This window comes from Oryctolagus cuniculus, chromosome 2 (genome assembly GCF_051225735.1).
Source record: "Oryctolagus cuniculus isolate XC-2025 breed Fujian yellow rabbit chromosome 2, ASM5122573v1, whole genome shotgun sequence".
NCBI classification, from domain to species: Eukaryota; Metazoa; Chordata; class Mammalia; order Lagomorpha; family Leporidae; genus Oryctolagus; species Oryctolagus cuniculus.
Window position 1 is genome coordinate 189,390,276 of NC_142868.1, and position 15,980 is coordinate 189,406,255.

General features: G+C 36.4%; 1 long non-coding RNA gene across 3 annotated transcripts in view; it reads right to left on the minus strand.

The window, feature by feature from the left end:
* Window positions 1-2,644: 2,644 nt before the first annotated feature.
* LOC127489191 (uncharacterized) overlaps window positions 2,645-15,980 on the minus strand; it is a 314,551-nt gene continuing 301,215 nt past the window's right edge. For all 3 annotated transcript variants that reach the window (XR_016230564.1, XR_016230563.1, XR_016230560.1), the window contains one exon: window positions 2,645-6,096. This is a non-coding gene — a long non-coding RNA (uncharacterized LOC127489191). The remainder of the gene's footprint in view (window positions 6,097-15,980) is intronic.

Consider the following 15,980-nt stretch of genomic DNA (forward strand, 5'->3'; position numbering starts at 1 on the left):
AAAATCAGAGATGAAAAAGGAAATGTAACAACAGATACCACAGAAATAAAAAGATTCATCAGAAATTATTACAAAGAGCTGTATGCCAACAAACTAGGAAACAGAAGAAATGGATAAACTCCTAGAAAGATACAGTCTACCAAAATTAAGTCACGACAATACAGAAAACCTAAACCGACCGATAACCAAGATGGAGAAGGAATCAGTAATAAACACCCTCCGAACAAATAAAATCGCAAGACCAGATGGCTTAGCTGAATTCTATCCTATCAGACATTTAAACAAGAATAAATTCCAATTCTTTTTGATCTATTCAAAACACTTGAAAAGAATAGAATCCTCCCAAACTCTGTCTATGAAGCCTGCATCACCTTAATATGCAAACCTGGGAAAGACGCAACAGAGAAAGAGAACTTTAGACCAATAACTCTGAAACACAGACTAAAAAATCTGCAAGAAAATATTAGCCAATCGAATCCAACAACACATCAGAAAGATCATCCATCCAGACCAAGTGGGATTTATCCCTGGTATGCAGGAATTGTTCAACATTTGCAAAATCAATGTGATACACCACATTAACAAACTGCAGAAGAAAAACCATATGATTATCTCAATAGATGCAGAGAAATCATTTGATAAAATACAACACCCTTTCATGATAAAAATTCTAAGCAAAATTGTGTATAGAAGGAACATTCCTCAACACAGTCAAGGCAATTTATGACAAACCCATGGCAAGCACCCTACTGAATGGGGAAAAGATGGAAGTATTCCCATTGAGATCCAGAACCAGACAAGGATGCCCATTTTCATCATTACTATTCAATATAGTCCTGGAAGTTTTGGCCAGAGCCATTAGGCAAGAAAAATAAATCAAAGGGATACAAATTGGGAAGGAAGAAGTCAAACTGTCCTTATTTGCAGATGACATGAACACAAAAGGCTTCACCAAGAGGCTATCGGAACTCATAGAAGAGTTTGGAAAAGTAGCAGGATATAAAATCAACATATAAAAATCAACAGCCTTTGTACACACAAACAATGCCATAGCTGAGAAAGAACTTCTAAGATCAGTAATAATTTAGAAATTTAGAAAGAACTTCTATAATCAATTCATAATAACTACAAAAAATACAAATATCTTGGAATAAATTTATGCTAAGGAGGTCAAGGATCTCTATGATGAGAATGACAAAACATTAAAGAAAGAAAAAGAAGAAGATACAAAAAAATGGAAAAATCTTCCATGTTCATGGATTGGAAGAATCAAGATCAAATGTTCACTACCATTGGCAATTTACAGATTCAATGCAATACCAATCAAAATACCATGAACATTCTCTCAGATGTAGAAAAAAATGATGCTGAAAGTCATATGGAAACACAGGAGACCAAGAATAACTAAAGAAACCTTATACAACAGATACAAAGACAGAGGCATCACAATGCCAGACTACAGGGCAGTTATAATCAAAATAGCCTGGTGCTGGTACAAAAACAGATGGATAGACCAATGGACCAGATAGAAATGCCACAAATAAAAACAAGCATCTACAAGCAACTTATCTTTGACAAAGGAGCTAAAATCAATCCCTGAAGCAAGGACAATCTCTTCAACAAATGGTGCTGGGAAAACTGGATTGCTACACGCAGAAATATGATGCAAGACCCCTACCTTACACCTTACACACACAAAAAAAACTCAAAATGGATGAAAGACTTAAATCTATGACCTGATACCATCAAATTATTAGATAATAGTGGGGAAACCCTACAAGACATTGATGTAGGCAAAGAGTTTTTAGAAAGGACCCCAGAGACACAGATAATCAAAGCTAAAATTGACAAATGGGATTACATCAAATTGAAAAGCTTCTATACTGCAAAAGAAACAATCAGCAAAGTGAAGAGGCAAACAACAGAATAGAAGAAATTATTTTCAAACTGACCAAGTGATAAAGGATTAAAAACCAGAATATATAAAGAGATCAAGAAACACAACAACAGTAGAACAAATAATCCAGTTAAGAAATAGGCAAATGACTTAGAAATTCTTCGAAAGAGGAAATCCAAATGGCCATCAGACACATGAGAAAAATGCTTAGGATCACTAGAAGTCAGTGAAATGCAAATCAAAACCACAAAGAGGTTTCCCCTCACCCTCCTTAGAATGGCCTTCATCGAGAAATCAACAACAAATGCTGGTGAGAATATGGGGGGAAAGGTTCCCTAAACCTCTCTTGGTGGGACTGTAAACTGGTAAAGCCACTATAGTGAGAATCTAGTTTGTAGAATGTTGTCTGTAAGCCCCTGAAAAAAAGCCCTCAGTGGAGCCCTATCCTGCTGACACACTGATCTTGGAGTTCCAGCCTCCAAAACTATGAGAAAATAAACTTCTATTTAAAAAAAGAAATGAATTTTAACATAGAGGTGAATAAAATATTGAAAATTAAAAATGCATTAAATGAGATTAATGGAAGTTTGGATACTACAGGAGAAAATGTCAATGAACTTGAAGACTACAGAAACTATCTGAAAATAACACACAAATAAAAATACTGAAAAATATATTTGTGATAAGTACCAAATGAGCTATATTATATGTAATTGGAATACCAGAAAAGACAGAAAAAAGTGCTTAAATCATGACTATTTTCCAACTTTGATGAGAGTTTCAAATACACAAACCAAAACAGGATATGTACAAATATAAATCACACAAGATATCATCAAGATCAAATTGCTGAAATCCAGAGGTACAAAGAAAATATATACAAGACGTTCAGTTTTAAAGACGCATTACATTCACATAAAGGAACTACAAGTTTCTCATCAAAAACTATGCAAGCCAGGAAGCAATGAATTATCTTTAAAATACTTAAAGAAATCAAAACTCTCAACCAAAGTTCTATTCACAGTAAAATTACTATTCAAAAACTACCAGAAAAGTAAAGACTTCTTCCAGAAAAAAGATCTGATACATTTGCCTCCAGAACACTTGTACTCCAAGGAAGTATTAAAATAAAAATTCCAGTTAGAGAAAAAATTATCCCATTTGAAAATTAGCATATTAAAAGTAATGAAAGTGCCAGAAATGCTAAATATGTATGAAAATATAAGATTATAAGAGATTAGATTTCAACAAAAAATCATAACATATATATAATGAGATTTATAACATATAAGTATAAGGTATAAAAGCAAAAGCCTCAAGGATGGGAGGGGAAAAATAAAAATATTACCATTTAAAGTTCTTACATTTTAGGTTCAGTGACATAATATTCCTTAAAAGTAGACTGCTTTAAGTAGAACATTCTTATTTTAAATATTGAAACCATTAGAAGAATAAAACAAAGAGGTTTAACTAATGCACCAACTGTGTGCATATAAGTACAAATGTATATTTAAAAACTTTGAGGCCCTAATAACAAAATTTGGCTTAAAATATAAGAAAACTGCAAACCAATATCTTTCACATACACTAGTTACCAAGCACTTTTAAAAATGAGCAAATAATGACCAAAAGGAGTTTATCCCATGAATGCATAGTTGGATAAACATCTAAAATGCCATCAATGTAATTTATAATACTAACAAAATACAAGAGAAAAAGCCTAGTGTCATCTATAAACATGCATGAAATACACTTTACATAACTCACAGTCAAATTGTGATTACATAAAATCTTTTCACATTAAACTAAAATTCAAGATTTCCACAACTGGATAAGGGATATCTACAAAAACCAAAGGTTAACATCTTACTTAATGGTGAAAGACTGAATGCCTTTCCCATAAGATTGAAAAAAAAATAGCAATGATATCTAATCTTTAGTTTGGATTTGAAAACTAGAGTTTTAACTGGAACATGAGTAGAAAAATAAAAGGCATAGATGAAAAAGAAGCAAAACAGCATTAATATATGAATACAAACAAAATTATTATATACCTAGAAATTCCTAAGGAATCTAAGTAAAATGCTACTGGAACTTCTACATGTGTTTAGGTAAGGAAAAAATACTAAGTTTTTAAAAAATGCAGTATTTCCATGTGCAAGTAATGAGTACATTTTAAATGAATTTTAAAAAATTTTGTTATACAAGTTTCATGTATTTCATATGTGCAGATTTAAAAACATAGTGACACTTCCAACCCTACCCTTCCTCCCTCCCATGCTCCAACCTTTCTTCTTCCTCCCTCTCCTGTTCCCACTCTTAATTTTTTGAGATCTATTTTTGGTTTACTTAATGACTGGAAAGTTAACCATACACTAAATATAAGATTTCAACAAATATTATGAAGAAAAAAAAACTACTGTTCCTTAAAAGACAATGGCTGTCAACAATCATCAAATCTCAAAATGTCCATTTCACTCCAATACATTACATTTTAAGAACTCTATTAGTTACCTTGGCACAGGGTAAATATATGGTATCTGTATTTGGGGGATTGGCTTCCAGTTGTGTGTATTTGCTGCAAAATACAGGATTTCATTTTTTTCTTACAACTGAGTAGTACTCCATATTGCACAGTACTCCATACTGTACAAATACCATAATGTCTTTAACCAGTCATCTTTACTTCATATCTTAGCTATTATGAACTGAGCTGCAATGAACATAAGGGTACAGATAACTCCTTCATATGTTGATTTATTTTTGTTTGGGTAAATTCCCAGGAGTGGGATGGCTAGATCATATGGTAGGTCTATATTCAGATTTCTGAGGTATCTCCATAATGTCTTCCACAGTGGCTGTACCAGTGGGTACTTTTTCCCCCACATCCTTACCAGCATTTGTTATTTGTTTATTTATTATGAAAGCCATTCTAACTGAGGTGAGATGAAACCTCATTGTGGTTTTGATTTGCATTTCCCTGATGGCTAGGGATCCTGAGCATTTTTCTAATTGTTGTCCATTTGAATTTTCTCTCCTGAAAAATGCCTGCTCAAGTCCTTTGCCCATTTCTTAACTGGATTGTTTATTTTGTTGTTGTTGGATTTCTTAAGCTCTTTATAGAATCTGGATATTAACCCTTTATCAGCTGTGTAGTTTGCAAATATTTTCTCTCATTCTGTCAGCTGTCTGTTCACTTAAGTGTTTCCTTTGCAGTGCAGATGCTTCTTATTTTGATGTAATCTCATTTGTCAATTTTGACTTTGATTGCCTGTGCTTCTGGGGCATTTTCAAAGAAGTCTTTGCCTATGCCAACATCTTACAGAATTGCCCCCAATGTTATCTAATAATGTGTTGATGTCAGATTGTATATTTAGGTCTTTGCTTCATTTTGAGTGGATATTTGTGTAAGGTGTAAGGTAGAAGTCTAATTTCACACTTCTGCACATGGAAATCCAGTTTTTTCAGCTCCATTTGTTGAAGAAACTGTATTTGCTCCAGGGATTGATTTTAGTTCCTTTTTAACCTTAAGCAAATTGGGTATAGAAGGAATATTCCTCAACACAAAGCAGTTTATGACAAACCCATGGCCAGCATCCTATTGAATGGAGAAAAAATGGAAGCATTTCCTCTAAGATCCAGAACCATACAAGAATGCTCATTCTCACCATTGCATTTAACATAGTCCATTGCTATTTAATATAGACAAAGCCATTAGATAAGAAAAAGGAATCAAAGGGATACAAATTGGGAAGGAGGAAATCAAACTATCCCTGTTTTAGAGATGACATGATTCTACATATAGGTGATCCAAAAGACTCCACTGAGAGAATATTGGAACTCATAAAAGAGTTTGATAAAATAGCAGGATATAAAATCAACACACAAAAATCAATAGCCTTTATATACACAGACAATGCCATGGCTGAGAAACAACTTTTAAGATCAACCACAGTCACAATTGCTACTAAAATAATTAAATACCTTGGGATAAATTTAACCAAGGATGTCACAGATCTCAGTGATGAAAACTACAAAACATTAAAGAAAGAAACAGAATACATTTTAAAAATGGAAAAATCTTTCATGTTCGATTGGAATGATATTCATCCAGTTGATATTCATGATGATGATATTCATCCAGTCCAGTTTACAGGTTCAATGCAATCTCAATCAAAATATCAACATTCTTCATAGACCTAGAAAAAAGTGATGCTAAAATTCATATGGGAACACAAGAGACAATAACTAATGCAATCTTATACAACAAAAACAAAGCTGGAGACATCACAATACCAAATTTTAAGACATACTACAGGGCAGTTATAATTAAAACAGCCTGGTATTGGCACAAAAACAGATAGAAACTCCATAAATAAACCCACACATCTACAACCAATAAAATGTTTTTAAAACCCCAATTAAGGGGGCAATGATGTGGCATACCAAGTTAGACCACCATCTGCAGTGCCAGCATCCCATACAGGCACCAGTTAAAGACCCAGGTGCTCCATTTCCAATCCAGTTCCTTGTTGATGCTCTCAGGAACACAACCAAAGATGTCCCAAGTGCTTGGACCCCGCACCCATGTTAGAGACCTGGAAGAGGCTCCTGGCTCAGCCCTGACAATTGTGACCATTTGGCCAGTAAATCAGAGGATGGAAGATCTCTCTGTGTGTGTCTCTCTTTCTGTCTCTGTAACTCTGCATGTCAATAAATATTTTTTAAAGATTTAGATAGGATGAGAAAACAAAGGACTTTAGAGATAATTTTAACCCAAAAATTATAAACACTTAAAAACTATAAAACACTGCTGATTCACATTCATGGATCAGAATTGAATATTAAGAGATTGATTCTACTGACATTAATCTAGAACATCCTAATTAAAATTCCAATAGGAATTTTTAAAGGATTGGAAAGTTGGCTTGAAATCCAAAAATAACCATTTCCTGATTTTAAAACTTAAAGCTACAGCAATAACACTATTTATAAAGGATGAAACAGAACAAAGTCTAGATAAAAACACATATGAATTAACAATTATGCCAAGTTAATTCAATGAAGAAAGGATTGTCTTAACATGGTTCTGAAACAATGGAATATCCAACTGTTAAAAAAATGAACCTCAATTCTTATATCACACCATACATAACATTATCTCAAAATGAATCATAGGTCTACAAAGTATAAGACTATTGGGGGAAAAAAAAAAAGGGCCGGTGCCGCGGCTCACTAGGCTAATCCTCCGCCTAGCGGCGCCAGTACACCGGGTTCTAGTCCCGGTCGGGGCACCGGATTCTGTCCTGGCTGCCCCTCTTCCAGCGCAGCTCTCTGCTGTGGCCCGGGAGTGCAGTGGAGGATGGCCACCCCATGGGAGACCAGGATAAGTACCTGGCTCCTGCCATCGGATCAGCGTGGTGCGCTGGCCGCAGCGTGCTGGCCGCAGCAGCCATTGGCTATTGGAGGGTGAAGCAACAGCAAAGGAAGACCTTTTCTGTCTCTCTCTCTCACTGTCCACTCTGCCTGTCAAAAAAAAAAAAAAAAAAGGGCTATTGGGGGAAAACACAAGAAAAAATATATGTGACTTTGGTATACACGAAGATATCTCAGATCAAACAGCAAATTTAAAATTTCTCTTCTTTAAAATAGAAATGGAAAATAGGCCATATAATTTTTGAAAATGGCACATATATATCTGTATATATATATATTCCATATATATATTCTCAATATATATCTGAATATATCTGAATAGGAAATACAATTTTTATTTCAATCATTATATATCATAGATATGACAAAAAATCATGTCCATATCAATGAGTTAATAAGACATTCATGCAAAAATGAGCAAAATATTCACATTGATGCTTCTCACAAAATGAAAATGACGAATGTATATAGAAAATGACTAACACCATGAATAATCAAAGGCATGTAAACTATAATAAAATGACTCTACACTTCATTTGAAAGCTAAAAATAAAGTGATTGTACCAGTTTTGGCAAAGATATGGAAAAATTGGAACTTTCATGCATTGCAGATGGCAAAGTAGAATACTACAATTGCATTGGAAAAGTTTAATGGTTTCTTATGACCTTAAGCATAATATTTACCATAACATTAAATTCCATTCCCAGGTATTTACCCAAGCAAAATGAAAGCATGTATACACACACACACACACACACACACACTCACACAAATTTGTTTATAAACATTTGCGGGACCTGTAGCAAAAACCTGAAAAGCCCAAAGGCCCTTCAAAAGATGCTGGCTAGAGAAATCATCATATATCCAACACTAGACTACCACTAGGCAAAAAAAAAGAATGACCTACTTCTACATGTAACAACATGGATGACTCCAGCAACACCATGCAGAGAAAAAGAAGTCAGAGCATATACAAGAGAATGCACACTTTGTGATTCTTATGTAATTTCTTATGAGTGTGGCTGTGATTACATGACTGCATACATTTTTTTAAAAAAAAAACTCACATAAAGTAGCTGAATTGTGTATATTGATTAGTGATATATAATTCAATAACAATGATTATTTTTAAAAGGCACTAGATTCTTTTCCTCACTTCTACTTCAACTTTATGCGATTAAACTCTGTATTTAGAATTTGAGTGCCTTGTCCCTTCTAGAAAATAGATTAATATTTTTAAAATAAAATGTAGGGGTGGTGCTATGGTGTAGCGGGTAAAACCACCGCCTGCAGTGCTGGCATCCCATACAGGTGCCAGTTCGAGACCTGGCTGTTCCACTTCTGATTCAGATCTCTGTTATGGCCTGGGAAAGCAGTAGAAGATGGCCCAAGTCCTTGGGCCCCTGCCTCCACATGGGAAGACCTAGAGGACACTTCTGGCTCCTGGCTTCAGATTGGCGCAGCTCTGGCTCTTGTGGCTAACTGGAGACTGAAACAGCAGATGGAATCCTCTCTCTGCCTCTCCCTCTCTGTGTAACGCTTTCAAATAAATAACTCTTTTAAAAAATAAAATAAATAAAATGTCAGAATAAAAACAATCCTAACCAATCATCATTTAAACAGGAAGATATTTATCCAATATTCAATAGGAATACTCTGCACAAAGCAGTGTGATAAGTGAACCGCTCAGCTCTCTGCACAGTTCTCACAGGGAGACAGGACAGAAAGACTCTGTACCTGGTGCTCTGCTAATCTGATGCACTGACCTCAGTTGTCTGACTCTAGCTACCCAGTCAGTGTGTCTATTAACGGAAGTTTCTCTTAGAAACTCGAAGACTAATTGACTACTCAGGCCCTGGCTACTTACATATTGATCAGCCCAAATTGTACTGACACTTTCAATTGCCATCAATTAAGGTAAAATCATTTTCAATATCAACAATATTGGGTAGACTTCAGAGATCAGAGAAAAACTGGAGTTGGCTTCTGAGGAGGTAACTTTATGGGCAGTCTACTAATAGGCACTAGTGAGATACCAGAGAGCTGAGATTATGCACATTGACCTTGGAAAACAAAAATCCAAGAGAAGAGCACACTCTGTATCAATGGCTTCTGACAGCTCAATATCTGTTTAATGGGAATGCACCATTTGTCCAGTTCTAATGGCCCACTCTCATCAGAAGAAAGATGGACAGACATCTATAGAATGAAACAGATTTTCACACTTTACAAGCATATATCAAACATAACCAACGCATTAAAGAAAGCAACATGTAATTTCCTTTCAGAATCCTCCAAAAACAACTTTCAAATCTTTCTTCAACTTCTTGAAAGGCTATAATTTGCAAGAAAAAAATTGTATATCAGTGAGATGGAATTTAGGACAACTGAATTGAAGTTGTAGTGTGAAAAATTGGTCAATATAACAAGTTTCTAACCTGGAAGATGCCTGCCATTGGGATGGAGATGCAGCTATTGTATATTCTCACTAAAGAGCAATGACCTCCTTTCAGGGATGACCACAGGTTATTCCAAAGTGGTTCTATAGCTCTTCCCCTCAATCTTGAAGATTATATATTTTTTTAATTCCCTTCTGAAAGATGAAGACAATAAACACAAAAATTACTTATGCCTAAATGATTGCAATTCCCATTTTTACTATCTCCACTATAAATTTGACAACTTTTACTAGCTGGTTTTAACATTTCATTTAGCAAATAAGAATCCTGCCTCACCATAATTCTCTGACTCTAAGGACATGTAAAAGACAGAAATCAGTAGGATTAATTTACTTTTAAAATGACCTTGGCCTCAGTTTTCAGAGTCCTGGAAGTGTACTTTTGGTGGATTTTAGTTCTGCAAACACAAATCTCTCAAAGGAAGGCAAACCATAGATTCTCTTTATCAAGGGATTGGGGCAATTTTTTAGCCAACTGAAAGATCAATTCTTTGCATAGCTTGTAATCAAGTTTAATTTTTTGAATGATACTCAGATTTGCAAATGTGAAGACACTCTAGTTTATGAAGCTGAGTTTATGGCTAGAAGTGAAGTATGAATTCCGCCAATATCAGATTTTTCTTTGCAGGTTCATTATATGCTCCCCAAATTCTAATAATCACAAAGACCTGACCCAAGAGGAATTTTATGGAAAAGACTTGTCAGATGATGTTTGAGGAATGAGGCCCTGGCCAGAGATCTTTCCGTTTGTAGCATATACTATCATACTCTCCCTCAAATTTAAGGCAAAAAAACAAAAGTGGGTGATTGTTCCTGTTTTACTCATTTAGTGCAATTCTCCTATAAAATGCATTCTCAATACAGAAAGCCTTTTCATCAAAGCAATGTTCTGATAGACTCAATCTCTCCTTATGACTTGGTTCAGGCTGCTATAACAAAGCACCACAGAATGGCAATGGCTGGCTTACAGAGATAGACATTTGTTTATCACAGTTCTGGAGGCTGGAGCTCAGACATGAGGTTGTCAGCTTAGTAGGCTTCTTATGAGGGCCCTCTCTCAGGCTGCAGACTGTATGCTTCCCATTGTATCTTCACATGGCAAGAAGAAAATCTAGAGAGCCTTCTGGTCCCTGTTTTATAAAATATCAATCCCCTTCATAAAGGATCTGCCCTACTAATGCCGATTACATCCCAAAAGACTCACCTTCTAATTGTGGCTTAGAATATCAGCATGGCAGTGTTGGAAGGGCAAAACATTCAGTCCATAACACCTTATTCTAGAAAACAAGTTTAAAATTTTATATAGGCAATCTAGATGTGTAAATAAGTTGGGCTTAAAGCTAATAATCCTCTTATATTTTATATCTTTTTGAACAATTTTTAAAACAATTTTCAAAGTAGATTTTATTCCAGTACAATCCCAACAAGATTGCATGTACCAATGCCATCTCACTAGTCCAAGTGAATGATTTCAGTTCATAACTGAACTATCACACTGATAGGTCTAAGAGTCAAAGGGACCACACAAACAAGACTAGTGTCTGCTGATACTAACTGATAGAATCAAAAAGGGAGAGAACGATCCAACATGGGAAGCAGGATACACAGCAGACTCATAGAATGGCAGATGTCCTAAACAGCACTCTGGCCTCAGAATCAGCCCTTAAGACATTCAGATCTGGCTGAAGAGCCCATGAGAGTATTTTAGGCATGGAAAGCCAAGACACTCTGGCAAAAAAACAAACAAAAAAACCTAAATGAAAGATCTCTGCAAGTGAGATCCCAGTAGAAAGAACGGGCTATCAAAGAAGGAGGTACCTTTCTCTGAAGGGAGGAGAGAACTTCCACTTTGACTATGACCCTGTCTAAATAAGATCAAAGTTGATAAGCTCAAAAGGCTTCCATAGCCTTGGCAACTCATGACAAGAGCCTAGGGAGATTACTGACGCCATAAACAAGAGTGTCAATTTGTTAAGTCAACAACAGGAGTCACTGTACACTTACTCCTCATGTGGGATCTATGTCCTTAATGTGTTGTCCAATGTGAAGTAATGCTATAACTAGTACTGAAACAGTATTTTACACTTTGTGTTTCTGTGTGGGTGCAAACTGATGAAATCTTTACTTAATATATACTAAATGGATCTTCTGTATATAAAGAGAATTGAAAATGAATTTTGATGTGAATGGAATGGGAGAGGGAGCGGGAGATGGGAGGGGTGCGAGTGGGAGGGAAGTTATGGGGGTGGGGGAAGCCATTGTAATCCACAAACTGTACTTTGGAAATTTATATTTACTAAGTTTAAAAATAGGTAGATTTTATTTTTAATTTGTATTTGTTTACTTAGAGAGACATAGAGGATAAGGAGCTCCCATCTATTGGTTCACTCTCCAAATGCCCACAGTGGCCAAGGGGGCAGAAGTAGGATCATGGACCTCATGAGTGGAAGGTACCAAATCACTTGAATCATCATCCCTACCTTGCAGGGTCCACATTAGCAAGGAACTGGAGGTAAGAGCTAGAAACAAGTATCAAATACAGGCACCCCAATATGGAAAGCAGGCCAAATATCCACACTATGCAAGTAGGTTTTATAATATTGTTGATGAGTAAGGAAAACTTGAAGCTTCACCTAAGGCTCAGAAGACTTTCCTAAGATCTAAAAACTGCTGACTGACATCAGCAGAGCTGGTCTCATGCTCTATAACTTTGAATCTATCCTATCTCCCTTCTCATCCACAGGGAAATTGCAGTGTGCAAAATTAGGTACAAGTGACTTTATTGCCCATGTGTTAATTTAGATTATCTGAGTAAGCATATGCTCTCCCATGGGAAGATTTTCAGCATTTCTCCAGACTTGGAGACATTAAGGTTTTTTGTTGGTGGTGGGTTTTTGTTTTTTTTGAAAATCAGAGAGCGAGAAACAGGGAGAGACAGAGAGAGACGTCTTCCATCTGGTGGCTCACTCCCCAAATGGCTGTAATGGCCAGGCTGGGCCAAGCCAAAGCCAGAGCTTCTGGGTCTTCCATGGGGGTGGTCGGATCCCAAATTTTTGGGCCATCTTCTGTTCTTTTCTCAGACCATTAGCAGGGAGCTGGCTCAGAAGTGGAACGGATGGGACACAAACCAGCACCCATTTACAGCCAGTGTCACAGGCAGCTGTTTTACCTGTTATACCACACACAACACCAGCCCCTAGACTTGGAGACTTTTATAAGTGTAAGAAACTGAAAATGTAATAAAGAATAACACTCCTTTCACACCAAAAGTGATTTCTGACACCATCATATTTCTCAATGTATCCTGAGAGGTGACCAGCATGCAAGTTAATGGTTATTTGTTTCACGGAGACATTGGTAACAGCCAAGAAAATTGAGTCCAAGCAAAAGTCCTTGTATTCATTATTCATAAATTCAAATGTTCTCTTTTATGGTTGGCAGCACACAAAACTCACTCTGGTTTCTTTATTTGAGTTTTTTTATTTCCATTTCCCAAAAGCTATCAATAAGTTAGAAGTTAGTAGATACACAATAGCTTAGCTAATGACTAATGAATGAGAAACTACAACTTGCCTCCCATCTGAAGAAATTATTTCATTTGAAACTTAAACGGCTTTGACTATAGCAGACCCTCAGCTATGTGATGGAGATCCCACATTTTTGCCATATTCATGAATACTATGTATCTCATTTTACAAGATGTAACCCATTTACAGGGATGTTGAAAGGTGAAATTTATACTGATGATAGCCTCATATTGACGGATGTCATGTACCTTAACACCATTAACCCTAAGAAGTTAACTCTTTCAGGAGCAATACTCCTAAATTGCTTTGTGCTTATATTGAATTCTCCCAACCCTGAACAAAAAATTTAAAAGTTCTCAAAATTCATATACAAAAGGTGTTTTGAAATGAAGCATTCCTATGTACAGCCTATTGCAATCCTGGACCTCAGACCCTTGCAAGCCAAGGCAATTGGTTTCCCACTTCAGCCAGCCCTTAATTCTGCGATCAAGACTGGAGACAGGGAAAGGAGGATATAGACAGTCAGTAAAATGTAATGGTATTTTCTATAGAGTATAATGAAGACAACTCTTATGTTCAACTTTTTCAGCTGTTTTCTTCATTCTGTCCCAAACCATAGTTGTTAAGGGCTAGTTTTCTGCCATGGCCTTCCCACTCCACGTGGCTAACATCCTGTGCTGCACTCCAATTCCCTCCTAAGTCTTTCCTGCTTTATGTAGCAAATCTTTTTCCATAGATTTTTCTTTTTGTCCTGGAACAAAACATTTTTAATGACTAAGTCTCTTGTATTAATTGATATCCATTACAATTCCTGCAAAATTCCTAATTAATGATATTAGTGATATTTTTCCTTTGGTCAGTTGTTCTGCCTCTTTCACACCAGAGTGATCATCTAACTTGAAACAAAACATCAATCTTAAGGCCCTTTGTGCCCACATCTAGAAAAAAGAACAGAAAACTACTGACTGCTACTCCTCTCCATTTTCAGAGCTCTTTAAATACTAGCAAATACTCAAGAGAAAAAAATTGGGCTGAATCTTATGCGAGACTTAGAAGACACACTTTGTCTCCAAAATGAATAAAGACACAGTGCCATTCTCCAAAGGATATATTGAACAAAGTGGTTCTTAGTGTTGAAGTTTTGGTGTGGTTGGGAAATGAGGAAACTTTTCCATGTGAATCAATTATTGTCATGAAATATTTTATCTATTCAATACTTAGATGGACTAGGAATATAACCTACCACGTCCATACTGGACTTTGTCAATAAGCTGACAATTTAATAGATCATCCCAGAGTCTCTAATCCTAGTTTTTTTTTCATTTCCAAGAAGCAATATGTTTACTATCCATATTCTACCCAGAGCTTTGATGTTCCAAAGAGCTTAATAAACTAGAAGTATTGAAAAAATTCTGTTGCATGTCACAAGGATATAGATCCCCTTAATGGAGTTGTATCTTTAACCTTGAATATTTAATCTCTGAACAGTTCAATCAACCACAAATACTCCACTGTGAAATGCATTGACTTTAGAGCTTATCTGATTTCATTTTATAGCCTGAACTGCTATTATACGCCCTTCACAGAGTCAGTCTTGTACTGTCAGGAAACTGACCTTTTTCTGTTTTGAGAAGGCAGCTTACAATTTTATTCTATATTGTATGTGTGACTAAGAGAATATCAAAGTAGGAAATGTCCTTGATGCTCTTCAAGTATGATCCTCACCTTATAGATGAGGAAACCAAGATAGGGAAAATGTGATGAATCAAGAGCTGCCTGGCTAGAACACAGATCACTCAACTCCGAATCCAGTGTAGTGACTGGTGCAGAAGAGAAACTCGGCCCTTTCTGAATGCCTCGGGCCAAGTTTCTCTTCTATACCAGGCACTGCATTGGATTCTGTAAATAAAAACAAAATATTAACTGCCCTCCAGAAGCAGTCCCTGCTACCTCCTCACTGGAGGTTAGCTGCAGATAACTACCAATTAAGGTATTGATCTTCACATAAACTATACTTGCTTAAGAAGCTTCTGGAGTTTTTGGCATCAGAAGACACTCACTGAACTGAAAAGTTAAAGCCCTTTTATAAACCTAAATGGAGATCCAGGAGAAGAGGATCAGGACAACTCACCTGATTGCCCGTGTCTACCTTGTCCTCCCAGCAGTTCCACAGTCAGTGCTATGATTGTGTTGGGTCATCTGCCAAAGCTAGATTAGGAAGAGCCACCTTGTTGCTCCTACAACCCCTATGCTTAGTTGATATGTGAGTGTGTGTATCTGTCTCCCACATGGGACATGAGCCGCAGGACAGTGGTTATGTGTTCTCTCCACAGTGTTTAACATGGTGCCAGGCACGAAGTTCATGCTAAATGATTTTCAAATTCATTAAGGAGTCTCAAGATAGGTTGCAGTGGAAATTCTTGGAAACAAGTGCTAGCAAAAGGGATTTAATGCCTTGAAGGTGCTCTGCATCTCTGAATCCCTTCTGCAGGCCCTTTAAGTCCTGTCACTTTTCAACCCCAGATGTCACCACAAATAGGGCAGGGAGAGAAGGGAGGTGTCTATCACCTGGGTTCTCTGTATCTCAGTAACCAGCTATAGCTGTGGTTTTCATGCATGTAGACTCCAAAGCTATGTACAGAGACCCAAAGTAATGCAAAT